General features: G+C 44.4%; 1 long non-coding RNA gene across 1 annotated transcript; it reads left to right on the top strand.

Annotated features, from left to right (window-relative positions):
- Positions 1-520: 520 nt before the first annotated feature.
- On the top strand, positions 521-7,558 carry LOC131381961 (uncharacterized). The gene is made up of 3 exons (XR_009211062.1): positions 521-673; positions 3,314-3,369; positions 7,457-7,558. It is a non-coding gene; the product is annotated as an uncharacterized LOC131381961 (long non-coding RNA).
- Positions 7,559-10,544: the final 2,986 nt, after the last annotated feature.

Genomic DNA, 10,544 nt, shown 5'->3' on the forward strand with positions numbered 1-10,544 from the left:
CAGGTTTTGCCCTCCTCTAACTCCTCTCCCCACCTGGGGTAGGGGTGTTCCAGGCCCCACTCTCAAGCAGAAGTAACCTCCACCAGTCCAGGCTCGACCAAGTCACTGAGCCCCTTCCTTTAGCCTTGGGGACTCCTTCCTTCCGTTTTCCTTCAAGGCAATGTCTTTGCCCCAAAGACTCTGGGTCATCTTTCCTTTCCCTCTTCCAACTATATACACTCAGTCCAGAAGCAGATGTTTTGGGAATTTATTTGTTTTGTTTGGGTGTTTTACTGCAGAGATGGGAAATTTTTCATTTTATGCTATTCTTTTCTTCATGTGGATCTGCATACCTTAGTGTGAGAGTGTGTGTGTGTGTGTGTGAGTGTGTGTGTGTGTGTTTATGTTTAACCCTCAACATGCTTTTTTCTATTCTCTCACTCAAAACAGCAGTCATCAACACAGAAGACTTCTGTGACCACGTGTAAGAAGTGTTTCTCTCCACCACCAAGCAAGCAATCAAGTCTGTGGTGGACACCCACTGGGTGGCTCCAATTCACCTCCAACACTATCTACCTGGAGATAGCGTCAGATCCCACAGGTTGAGGGCTCTGTCCCCAAGGCTGGCCCCCACCGCTGCTGGACACCAGCTGATTATAAAGGATATTACAGATGAAGAGATGCATAGCGTGAGGTATGGAAAAAGGAGCATGGACCCTCCATGCCCTCCCTGGGCCCACTGCCCTCCAGGAATCTGCAGGTCTTCAGCTACTAGGAAGCTCCCCAAACCTTGTCCTCTTGGGCATTTTGTTTTGGTTTTGGTTTTGCTTTTTTTAGAGAGGTGGGTCTTGCTATGTTACCCAGGCTGGCCTTGAACTACTGTCTCAGCCACCCAAGCTCCCACGTAGCTGGGATTACAGGTGCATGCCAAGCACACAGCTTCTCTTGGGCGTTTTATGGAGACATCACTGGAAAGGCGTGATTGACCACCATGTAGAAATGTGATTGGACCAAAAGGGTAGGATCTCATAGGAATAGACTGAGTGGGGAAACTAAGCAAGGCCTGTCCAGATTATTTTTGGTCTGTCTGTGTAGCATTCCTTCCTCCAGGGTAGGGGACAGGACCCCCTCTGGCGGATGAAGGGAGGGCAGGAAAAGGTCAGAGAGAGAGATTCTGTTTCCTGAGGCCTGCTTCGGAGACCTAAAGTGTCCCAACATTATAACAAAAGATTGTAACAAGGGCTATGGGAGTTATGCACCAGGAACTGTGGACGAAGACCAATATATATCTATCGTAATATCACACTTACCCATGTCATTTCCTCTCTCAGAAGAACTTCTTCTAACATTTCTTACAAGGCAGGTCTGCTGGTGACAAACTCCCTGAATTTTTGTTTGTCTGAAAAATTCTTTTTTTCTCCTTTACTTTCAAAGGATAATTTCACAGGTTATATAGACTTCTAGGTTGGTGTTGGGTTTTTTTCTTCCTCCTCTCAACTCAACACTGTTTCAAGCCATTCTCTTCTTCATTGAATGGTTTCTTTTCTTTTTTTTTCCTACTTTTTTAGAGACAGGGTCTCACAGTGTCACCCAAGCTGGAGTGCAGTGGCACCATCATAGCTCACTGCAGCCTTGAACTCTTGGGCTTATGCAATCCTCCCACCTCAGCTTCCAGATTAGCTGGGACTACAGGTATGCACCAGCAAGCCCAGCTAATTTTTAAATTTTTTGTAGTGACAGAGTCTCACTATGTTGGCTAGGCCAGTCTCAAACTCCTTGGCTCAAGTGATCCTCCCACCTCAGCCTCCCGAAGTGCTGGGAATACAGGCATGAGCCACCACACCTGGCCAACTGCTGTCTAAAGAGAAGTCAGATGTAATTCTTATCTTTGCTCCTCCATGTACTAAGTTGTTTTCTCCTCTGGCTTCTTTCAAGATTTTTTCTTTATCTTTTATTTTCTACAGTTTGAATATAATATGCTAAATGTGGGAGTTTCTTGGCATTTATCTTGCTTGATGTTCTCTGAGCTTCCTGGATCTGTGGTTTGGTGTCTGGTATTAATTTGAGGGAAATTATCGGTTATTATCTTTTGTTTGTTCGTTTTTGGTTTTGTTTTGTTTTTCTAAACAGGGTCTTTCTCCGTTGCCCAGGCTGCAGTGTAATGGCGTGATCTCAGCTCACTGCAACCTCTGCCTCTCGGGATCAAGCAACTCTCTCTCGTGCCTCAGCCACCGAAGTGGCTGGGATTGCAGGCGTGCGTCACCATGCCCAGCTAATTGTTTTTGTATTTTTAGTAGAGATGGGGTTTCGCCATGCTGGCCAGGCTGGTCTTGAACTCCTGACTTCAAGTGATCCCCCCACCTCAGCCTCCTGAAGTGCTGGGATTACAGGCCTGAGCCATCATGCCTGACCTCAGTTATTGTTGTTTTAAATATTTCTTCTCTTCCTTTCTTCGTTTGCTTTTCTTCTGGTATTCCCATTAAATGAATATTATATGTTTTGTAGTTGTCCCACTATTCTGTCGTGGGTTTTTGTTTTTGTTTTGTTTCTTCCGTCCTTTTTCTCTTTGCTTTTCAGTTTCAGGCGCTTTTATGGACGTAATCCTCAAGCTCAGAGTTTCTTTCTTCAGCCATGCCCAGCCTATCAAAGGCATTCTTCATTTCTGTTGCAGTGTTTTTGAGCCTAGCATTTATTTTTTTATTCTTTCTTAGATTTTCCATCTCTCTTCGTACAGCACCCATCTGCTCTTGCATGTTGTTTACTTATTCCATTCAAGCTCTTAGCATATTCGTCATAGTTGTTTTAAATTCCTGGCCTCACGATGTTCTAAATTCCTGGCCTGATAATGTTCCTGGTGTAATAATGTTGTCTGATAATTTCAGCATTTTTGCCGTATCTGAGTCTGATTTTGATGCTTGCTCTCTCCCTTTGAACAGTATTTTTTGCCTTGTAACTTTTTGCCTTGTAATTTATGTCTTGTAATTTTTTACTGAAAGGCAGGCATGACGCACTAGGTAGACAGGCCTTTAGTGGTGTGATGTGAGGTGTGAGGGTAGCATTCTATAGTCCTATGATTGGGTCACAGTCTTTTAGGGAGCCTGTGCATCACGGCTGAGAACTTTATAAGGGCTCCTCAGTTTCCCCTCCACCCCTTACATGAGACAGAATGGGAAAAGAGGCTGGAGCTGGATATTTCCCTTCCCTGGGTCAGCTCTAAGTAAACCCCGATAGGGTAGATCCTGGTAAAATAGTTTCTCTTGGGGCAGGCCTTGTTAAGCGGGACCAGAATGCTCTGGTATATTTCAAAATGGTTCCTTTTCCTTTCTTCCTCCAGGAACATAAAGGGATTTTCCCTGTCTTCACTCTGAGAACCTGGTAGAGCTCCAGAAGGTAAACTCACAAAAGTGTTTTACCTATAACTGGGTCCCTGGGGCTCTTAACTCTCAGACTTGTCATTGCCAAACCTCCAGCCATTCATTTATTAATCATAGAGCAGGTTATTCCTGCAGTGACACTGGTTCTCAGAGGTTTCTGCTTGTGGGTTTCTGCTCCAGTAAGTTTGGATTCTCATTATCTGCCTGTCTGTCTCTAATTTGGGGGGCAGTAGTTTGTCCTGTGACCTCACTTCCTTGACAGATCTAGGACGAGTTATTTTTTCAGTTTGTTTAGCTTTTTACTTATTGCCAGGATGAAGTGATGACTTCCATGCCCTTTACATGCCACACTGAAAACTGGAAGCCTCTCCTGCTCTTTGGAAGAATAATTTCACTCGGTACAGGATCCTAGGCTGATGGTTCTTGTTTTTTAACACTGTAAAAATTTCACCTTATTCTTCTTTTTTTTTTCTTGTCACCCAGGTTGGAGGCATGGCACACTCGCTCACTAAACCTCTGCCTCCAGGTTCAAGAATCTTCCTCTGCCTCCTTATATTTTTTTTGAGACATAGTCTCACTCTGTTGCCCAGGCTGAAGCGCAATATCATGATCTCGGCTCACTGCAACCTCTGCCTCCCGAGTTCAAGCAATTCTCCTGCCTCAGCCTCCCAAGTAGCTGGGATTACAGGCACCCACCACCATGCCCAGCTGATTTTTGTATTTTTAGTAGAGATGGGGTTTCACCATGTTGACCAGCTGGTCTCAAACTCCTGACCTCAGATGATCCAGTCTCCTCAGCCTCCCAAAGTGCTGGGATTACAGGCGTGAGCCACCACGCCTGGCCTCACCTTATTCTTGATTCTGATTATTCTTCATGTGTAACCATGGACAAGCCTTTTCTTCTCCCTCGGTCTCAGCTCCTTTATTTGTAAGGTGGGTAGATCTGGTGGAAAGGGTTGAAATCTATGGTCTCCAAGGGTCCTTCCAGCTCTAATATTCTTTGATTCAATCATGCAACTATACAACAACCACACAGGGTTTGACGTTTCAGCTAATACCAGTCTGTGGCTACTGGTGTGAGCCTGTCACATGCCCTCCTGGCCCACTGCCAATCACAGCATGTTGTTGCTTACAGAGGTCATGGTAGGCAGTCCTTGCAATGAAGTGTTCATCCATGTTTGGCCAGTCTTCAAAAAAATACCAACCCCTGAGAAAGCAGAGAGCCTACAACCTGAACGCTAATGCCTGTGCTCAAGAAGGAAACTTCCGTGGCAACAAAAAGCACAGCAAAACGGTGTCCCAACGAAGGTCTTCTGAATTCAACACCGTTTGAAAGTACTCCATTCCCCTAGCAACTTTTTTTACTTAAAAAAAAGCAGAAACTGTTTTTTAAAATGATATAAGAGCATTATACTGAAGAAAGCAATGCAATATTTTGTCAAATAGCATTGGTATGATTGTGACTGTGATGTCTGATCAACTGATTCTAAGGAGAACTCTATCCTGTGCAGAATGCTGGCACAGTACTTAAAGCTGATTGAGAGGATGACATTCCCAGGACTGGCAAGATCCCCCGGTTTGGACTTCTCGCTTGATCCCAAAATATTCCATTTTTAACACAGCAATTTGGCAATGTGTCTCAAAAGCCATTCTGGATAGTGATGAAGAGTGATGAAGAGTTGGACAGATATTTGGCTAGGACTCCCAGCCTTCTTCTACCACAGGTACAGGAGGAAGATATGCACTAGGGACACTCTAGGCAAAAGCACAGCATTTGTTATTGGCTCGTTTTGGCCCCACATCTCCGTGTGAAAGCTTCAGGTTGTTGAGCTGGGCTGCACCTTATGGAAGCTCACAGTGCTAATTGTATACCTCCAAGCGGAGGCTTAGACCTTCTACTGGCTGCCTTCACCCTTGTCCCCAAGGTCCATACTTGAATCTCTTTGTCCTAGAGGACTCACCAACCTGAAAGCAGGAAGAAACAGAGAGACAATCTAAAAGAATGTTCCTCCCTAAGTCCTCGAGCAAAACCAGAACAAAGGCTCCCACGCCTAGACTCTTCCACAGCATGGGCAGGTAGCGCCCCTAGTGGGAGGCAGCAGCCCCAGGTCCATCTTGCCACCTCAGCTTCCTAGAAAACAACACCCAAAAGGCCATGAGCCTTCCCTTCCTCCAGGAACTCGTATCTCCTTTTTCTGAGAGCACTGTCCTGCCCCAACTCCTTGAGGTCAAAGTGGAAGTTTCATATTCTTTGAGAACCTGCCCTCCCAGGGGGTTATTTGGTTGGTCCAGGGCCAGCTGTATCCCTGCCCTTCCCATGGTTTGGTCAAATGCCCTTCTTTTGATTACAGAAGATATTTCAGGATTCTTCCAATTGACTCTCCCTTTTGCTGAAGTCATTTGAGACAGGTTTCTAAGATGGCAGGTCAGGAGGCTAAACAGAATCCCCAAAAGTGGGAAGCTGGAGAGAGAGGCCCCCATGTGGACACTAGTGTTTCCAACCTACCATCACTGACACCCTCAGCTTTTACCACCATGTCCTGAGAATGATTTTGCATCTGTTCCACTATCTTCACCCCTTCTCCTCCTCATTCCCAAGGGGCCCTGAAAGGGGAGCTTTGAGTCCTTCCTAAGGCAGAAGCAAAACCTCAGTAGCCAGTCCATGTCAGGATTTCAACCTCAGGACATAATCAGAGGTGTACACACATATTGAAGTACAAGTGACCTAGGGCTGCATTCCTGTAGCTGTAAAAACAATTGAAAATAACATAATAATATTTCAAAGAATTATGGTCCATCCATCCAACAAAATGCTTTGCGGCTGTTAAAAATATTTTTAAGGAATATTTAATGATATGGAAAAATGCGTATGATATAATATGCCAAAAGCAGGCCAGGAACAGTGGCTCACCCTTGTAATTCAGCACTTTGGGAGGCCAAGGCAGGAGGAGTGCTTGTGCCCAGAAGTTCAAGATCAGCCTGGGCAAGATAGTGAGATCTTAGCTCTACAAAAAATTTCAAAAATTAGCCAAGCATGATGGCACACACCTGTGATCTGTGCTACTCAGGAGGCTGAGGTGGGAGGATTGCTCAAGGCCAGGAGGTCAAGGCAGTGAGCCATGATCATACAGCTGCACTCCAGCCTTGGTGTCAGAGTGAGACCCTGTCTCAAGAATAAATAAATAATAAACAAAAGAAATAATATACCAAATTCAGAATATACAATTTAATGTACTTTATAACCTAAATTGTGTCAAGTTATATATTATATATATATACATAAACAGCCAAAAAGAACCAGACAAAAATGATAATTCTACTTTCTTCATTATGTTTTCTGTGTTTTCTAATTGTTTGTGATTAGCATGGTTTACTTTGGTATTTATTTCGTATTATGTTTTGGCATAATATTTTATATTAAGTAATGAATGATATTGAAAAGATCAGAACCTTATTAGAGCACGTCTTCCTATGGAAACATCAGATTTCCTTCTCTGCCGTTTGCGCTTAGCCTTTACCAGAGGGTCATGTGACCAGCAGTAACCGTGAGGCCCCGTTTTCTGCCACGATACTCCCTCCGTGCTCTCGGGTTGTCTGAATCCCTGGAATGCTGGGCCAGTTGCCTCAGCGGGGGCTGACATTCCAAGCCCCAGGGCAGGGTTGTTTCTCTAGCTGGCTGGTGACTTTTGGTACCAAACAAGTAACTTCCCTTTCCCATGAACTTGTCTGCAGTCCCAAACAACTTGGGGTAACTCTGCTGACCCTGTTACCTGCTTTATTCCAGCTTTTGTTCCAGCTAAGGCGGGGAGCCTATAGATTCCTGGGGTCCCACAGAGGTGACACAGCAATGAGGGAGCTGGTGATGTCTCATATTCATGACACAACTTTGCCTGGATTCACAAGTGTGGCTACACAGGGAGCACAGAGACCAAGGGTTGAGGAGCCAAAGTTCTCAGCCTCCCTCCTGCCATCTGACTATCTGAGCTTGAACAAGCCTTTCTGAAGCTCTCTGCCACCTGCCTACAAGTGTAAACTGTGATCCAGGGAAACAATATCTCAGACACCTTTTCTGACCTAAATTGTCTCTCCTATTCATTCCATAGAGTGTGCCTAATAATAAGAGCCAACCCCTGCCACATGCCAGATGCAGTTCTAAACGCTTCATACAAAAGGACTCATTTAATCTTCAAAACAACACGGAGAGGTTGGTACTGTTATCATCATCATCATCATCATTCCTTTTTCATCAGATGAGGACTTAGGCAAAGGGGGACTCAGTAACATCGTCAGGTACACACAGCCGGGATTTGGAGAGACAGGGATTCCAACCAAGCTGAACTGGCTCTGAAATCTAGACCATGAACCACTCTGCTCCACTGCCTCTCAGTCATGTGAATTTTAGCTCACCCTGTCTTTATTTCAAGCTTGGCCAGAGGTGGTCAGTCAGCCACAGTGACACACTGGCAAAACTGCAAAGTGAGTGATGCCCATCTCCCCTATCCTCCAGCTGCTCAAGGTCGGCCTTTGGGGTCACTGCTGTATAATTCTACTTCTTCCCAACTATGCAAGGATGGCAGAGGCCCTCCCCCTGCCTCCTAGACCTACTAAGACAAGACAATGACTGTGGGCTTCCCCACCATCTTGGCCCCATCTTCTGAAGAAGAAGTAAGAAAGTACTGTTTTCCTGGTTTTTCAGAAGATAAGAAATATAATACTCATTTAATGAGCATACTCTGCACATGTTATACATACAAATTAACTCATTTGGTTTTCAAACAACACCCCCCCGCCCCCGTTTTTCCAAGACAGGGTCTTGCTCTGTTGCCCAGGCTGGAGTGCAGTGGTGTAATCATGGCCCACTGCAGCCTTGACCTCCTCGGCTCAAGTGATCCTCCTGTGTCAGCCTGCCAAGTAGCCGGTGCTATAGGTGTGCGCCACCATGCTCAGGTAATTTTTAAATTTTCTTGTAGAAACGGGGTCTTATCATGTTGCTCAAACTCCTGGGTTCAAGCAGTCCTACTGCCTCAGCCTCCCAAAGTGCTGGGATTATAGGCATGAGCCACTGCGCCTGGCCTCAAACAACCCATTCTTATTACCAGTCCCATTTTAAAGATGAGGCCAGTGAGGCTCAGGGAGCTTGTGTAACTTGCCTGAGGGCTCACGAATAGAAAAGGAACAGGAAGCCCAGCACTAATCTACGTACCTTGCTCTTTGCCCATCCCCACCCTCTCTGCCCACAGCTGGGTCATCATCTGACCCTCTCATCGCCACTCAGATTTTTGAAAAAACTTTTATAATACTATTAGTTCAAATCAAGTACTTTGGGTTTGAAGATCTTCTGTTCAAATTTGATTACAGGTTTCCTTAGTTTCCCATGCCTGCAGTTCTATGAAATTACAAGTTTATCTGTCCCTGACCTAAATCAGTGTTTTGGAGAGGTTGAGAGAGAGGTCAGATAATCTGTGTACAAGTGATTTCAAAAGCATCAAGTGAGCTACCCATTCTGGGCTGTTTGTCATAATCTGCATATTAATAGCGTTCTCGGACAGCCCCCAGGCTGTGTGGAGGAGCAGCTCTGTTTGTATATAAGGATCCAACAATCCTCTGGTTACTTGTCCTCTTCCCACTATTGCTGGATCCTATTGTTTGGATAATATTGGTTCTGTGCCCCAAAACAGAAGAAATAGTATCCAAACAATATATCCTGTCCGATCTAGAAATCACAGAGGTGACTAGTCATAGTTCTACAAACAATATAGTCCCAACACCAATGGAAACTGGCGTAAGAGAGAGGCTCATCTGCAATTTACCCCCCAAAATGGAAGTGTAATATGTGTAATAGCACGCCTCCGTGTTTAAAATCTGCTTTTATTCATTTATATTCTACCATACAAGAATCACATAATGATAAAAGTGTTCACAATTATTTGATTTAAAAATTATTATTAAAAGTAACACATACTTACTGCCAAAAACTTGGAAAACGCAAAAAGAATGAGGAAGAAAATTTAAATTACTATTAATGTCAGAACCCAGATATAAACCCTGCTAACTTTTAGCTATATTTTCTTCTGAACTCATTTTATATATTTTTTATTTTATTTGTTTATATTATCTTTTTTTTTTTTTTTTTTTTTTTTTTGAGACAGAGCCTCACCTTTGCCAGGCTGGATCAGTGGGACCTCGCTCATGCAACTCTCTCTGGTTCACCTCCACATGCCTCAGCCTCCTATAGTGGGTTACAGGCTGCCCACCACCCAGTAATTTTTTTTTTTGTAGTACCAGGTTTTACCATGTTGGCCAGGTGGTCTCAAATCCGGCATGACCACTGCACCCGGCCTGATATAATTTTGAGACAGAGTCTCGCTCTGTCGCCCAGGCTGGAGCACAGTGACGCGATCTTGGCTCACTGCAAGCTCCACCTCCCGGGCTCACGCCATTCTCCTGCTTCAGCCTCCCAAGTAGCTGGGACGACAGGTGCCCGCCACCGTGCTCGGCTAATTTTTTTGTATTTTTAGTAGAGACGGGGTTTCACCATGTTATCCAGGATGGTATCGATCTCCTGACCTCATGATCCGCCCGCCTCGGCCTCCTAAAGTGCTGGGATTACAGGCATGAGCCGCTGCGCCCGGCCTGCATATAAATTTTGAAGTATGATTGGGCATAATTTTTTATATATACATATGTATATGTATAAATTTTTCATTTACTTTTATATAAGGGAACATTTTCCTATGTCCTGATGATCATTTTTAATGATTGTGTAATTTTTAGTCTAGCAATTGGACCATAATTTACTACCCATTTCTAAATGTTTGGCCAATTGTGTTGCAACAAACATCTTCAATGAGACAGGATTTTTCCTTCAGTAATTTTTTTTTCCATGAAACAACTCTCCAGTGAAATATTATTGAGTCACAAGTTAGGATCTCATGTTATATCTGAAGCAGCCTGATATGTTGCAGAAAAGGTGTTAGTTCATTTATTTTAATATCATGCCACCACACTGCAACTCACCATCCACACACATTAGGCACCAAGAGTTGCAAAGAACCCTGCAAGATACCTCCTAACTAAAGTTCAGAATGGAGCCTCAGGGAATACAGGGGTTAATGCTGAAACACAAGCCTCCTGTCCAGTGATCAACCTCTTCTTCTCGAGGCCTGCCTACATCCTGGGAAGGAAGGTGCT

The sequence above is a fragment of the Hylobates moloch genome, unplaced genomic scaffold (assembly GCF_009828535.3).
Source record: "Hylobates moloch isolate HMO894 unplaced genomic scaffold, HMol_V3 SCAFFOLD_19, whole genome shotgun sequence".
Lineage (NCBI taxonomy): Eukaryota > Metazoa > Chordata > Mammalia > Primates > Hylobatidae > Hylobates > Hylobates moloch.